Here is a 3,838-nt window from a genome sequence, read left to right as displayed (position 1 = left end):
TTCATTTTTGAAGGCTTGAGTTCACTTAGTTGTTAGTTCTCTTTATACGACATTCAAATACCCTTAATTTGGGATGTGCCCCTGTAAGCCCATTAACAAGCCACAAATAAAGTAATACCAGAAGTCTAAGTTCAAGAATCCAAGAAGAAAATGTGAACAGATGGTAAGTATGTCTTTGAAAAAGATCGAGCTTGATTCCCTTTTTCAAGTAAAGTTTATTCTTTAATGATGAATACAGTTCTCTTTGTCTGTTTTGGCATCTTCAATTTAAAATATTTGTGTAAAATTTATGTGTTTCCTAGGGCAATTGTGGTAAACTATGAAAAAAGTTTTAAATTTTGTGAAGAACCCATTACTCTTTTTTTTTAATGTTTTTGTTGAGTTTGTTGGGTAAATAAGTTCATAATCCACACCTTTTTTGTACGATGTATTGATAACACAGAGACACTTGTGTTTTATGTTTTTATTGAATATTTTAAGGGGAAATCCAAAAATCCACATGATTTTTGTACATGTAGTGCCTTGTGTGTGATAGAGTGTTCTTTTAAGGGTATATGTGGTATGATTTGCAAAAAGTCTCATATTTTACTATAAACCCATTTTGGTATTTTATTTTTTTATGGGATCTTTAAGGAAAAAATCCCAAAATCCATATTATTTTTTGCAAGCATATGCATACATATATGTTTTTGTAGGAATGTTTTCTTTCTGTGTCAAAAGGGTATTTCTGGTACAATTATTTAACAAAAGTTCCGATATGGGGATTTTTTTTAATTGTTCGTTTGATGCTTCCAGGAAACAAAATCAAAAATTCACTTTGTTAGAGAAAAGAATGTGAGCTAAAAAGTTTATTTCTTTAAAGAATAATAGTCCTTATTTTGAGAAACTAAAAAGTTCGAATTAGTCATGAGTAATATTTACTTCTCGTTAGTTTTTTTTTTTTTTTTTTTTTTTTGTAGTTGCTAATTTGCTAGATATATATCCCATGTGCTTCATAATCAAAGTGGAATATAATTCCTCTTTCCCGCTTCTCATTTTTACCCATTAATCTGCTTAAGATTTGATTTCGATTCCTTGACCAAATCTTTATCTTGTGGGTTGATTCAATATTGGCAAACAAGAATAGAGGAGGAAAGCAGAGAGGCAACAATCGGATTCATTGCGTGTAATTGTTCCTATCGATTAAGAGATGAGAGCATCTGGAAAAATCAAGAGTGCTAAGGTTTTATGATGTCATTAAGGATTTGGTAAGTTGTATATATTAGTTATTTTCCATTGATTAAAACACTAACCTTTGGATTGGCATAAAAGAAGATGGAAACAGTAGAAGTCAAGAGATAAGAAAGTGGTTTATGGTTATTTTATTGTCGATATATATTTTATAACAACTAAATTTGAATTTGTTATATGTGGAGATAGGATGGGATTACAGCTTAAATAATTCTTCCATGAATTCAACTAATGTGGGTTCCTTCACAGGTCTGGTTATATTAAGATAATGACATTAATTAGTATTTGCTTTCTTTTTGTAACAATGAAATGTATTTGGTGTTGTAGGAACAATAGAGTACAAAATCATGGTGCATGTTTCCATTTAGTTGACAACACTTGAAACCAAATCTTCATAAGGGTCTAATGAGGTTGACCAATGTGGTCAAATTTGTCCGGTATTGGAAGCTTTTCCTGGAGAGGATGTATCATTTGGTTTTGATTACTATGAGGGTGACAGTTCTTAAATTCATGGTAATTACCAAGTTTTTCACCTTTGTGTCTTTTTATATCCCTATTTTTCAATACCCAAATTTCTTTTCCTTGTTAAATTAACAAGATGCTTTTGATCCTTCATTACAAGTAATTTTGCCAATTTTGGTTATTACTTGGGATATGGACCAAAAGCGCTAAAAAACTTCAAATGAGGATTAAAATTGTACAAATCCCTTTTTGTTGGTTGTACTTGATAGTTGATACCACTAGATATATAGGTTCAGGTGGAAAAGTACAAGATATTAATGAAACGAGATGCATATTTAGAAAACCTTCATCTCAAAAAATGTAATCCAACCTTTCAAATGTGTTCTTTTGAAAATTGAAACATATTTGAAATAATGGCAAAAAATTGATAGTACCAATATTTTAAATGCAAATGCTACTATATTTTCATTGATCTGGAATGAACTTTTTTGGTTTTTTGAGTACTAACAGGTTTCATTTTTATTTTTTTTTTATAGATGTTGCTAAACTTTTCCTCAAAAGGTCCCTTATCCTAGGCACGTAGACTAGACAATGTATGGTTATTTTTCTTTCCCTTAATACAACTCAAGGAGCCTATTAAGGCGATGTACATTGAATATTCTAACCATTTACAACATTAAACTTTAATTTTATAGAAATATTAAAACATATATATATCAATTTTTTAAATTCCAAATTTACCCTTCATGGGTCGTGCTCAGCACGGTCCTCTCAAATTCACTAGTATATATATATATATATATATATATATATATATATATATATATATATATATATATATATATATATATATATATATATATATATATAAACAGAAAATGGTGGGAAAATAGTGACTGAAAAGGTATGTATCTTAAAGGTTTCCTGTTACTTGCTGAGTGGCATCTCTGTTCTTAGCTTCCATTTTATCTATTATAATGCATTTTGTTTATATATGCTTCTCATCAACATAATTGCTTCTTCTTTGTATGGCTAGTTCTCTTCTGTTGACCATGGAGTAAGCAAGTTGTTTCTTCTGTCAAAGGTTAGAATCGGGAATTACAATCAAGACTTATGATTAGTTGTATATGTTGTATAGTAGATTATTTGACATTTTTTGCAAGAGGTGTTAGCAGTAACTGTGAGATTCATTCAAAAGGATGCATAGGAGAAGAAAATGTCATTCAACCCCAGATCGTATTTCAAGTTATTCATTGATTGGTTGCTTGACCTTAGTACTCTTGATCCGGTTTTGAAGGTCCAAACTTTCAGGTGGGTATTCACTTTTCTCTTTTCTCTATCATATCATCTTGTATTGTATTGTATGTTAAGTTACCGATTTTGCATGTGCAGGTTCTGACAGCTCTAGCAACCTCCTTTCATGCCCTGCAGCCTCTCAAAGTTCCTGCATTCAGGTTATTCTCTTAGAAAGGAAATTGTCAAAGGAGAGTTTAGTCATGGGTTTCTTTTAATGTTGTACATGTTCTGTTTTATATAATAAATATTATGCAAGATTAGCAATGTGTTACATTTACTTACTATTGGAATGGTTATTTGTATTTGACATATTAGTGCAATGAATTATATTTATTGTTTATAGTATTTTATTTTGTATTATGAGACTTTTAATGTGTTATTTAATTTGAAATTTAGTCAATCTATCAAAAATATATAATTTTAAAAACATTTAAAATTATGACACACAATAATGTGTGTCGTCTTCTTTTATGATAGGGGCTTCCTTGATACGCATTGTGTGGCATAAACACGCGTGTCTTAAGGTTACGATACGCAAATATGTGTCGTCTTCCTTTATGACAGGGCCTTACTTGATACACATTGCGTGTCATAACTGCGCATCGTAAATGCGTGTCATAAATGCGCGTCATAAAAGGCTGTTTTTTCTAGTAGTGGATCATATGTTTTATAAAGTTCGGTTTCTCTTAGTTTTATACATTCCTAAAATTGAAACCGAACCAAATTTTTCGGTTTCTAAATAATACCAACCCAAACCATCAATTTATGCTTTGGTTTCAGTTTCGTCAGTTTTTGTCGGTTTTTCGGTTTCCAGGTTCGTTTTTGCTCACCCTTACTCCAAACTCCTTAT

Source organism: Lactuca sativa, chromosome 4, assembly GCF_002870075.4.
Source record: "Lactuca sativa cultivar Salinas chromosome 4, Lsat_Salinas_v11, whole genome shotgun sequence".
NCBI classification, from domain to species: Eukaryota; Viridiplantae; Streptophyta; class Magnoliopsida; order Asterales; family Asteraceae; genus Lactuca; species Lactuca sativa.
This window is presented reverse-complemented; position numbering follows the sequence as displayed.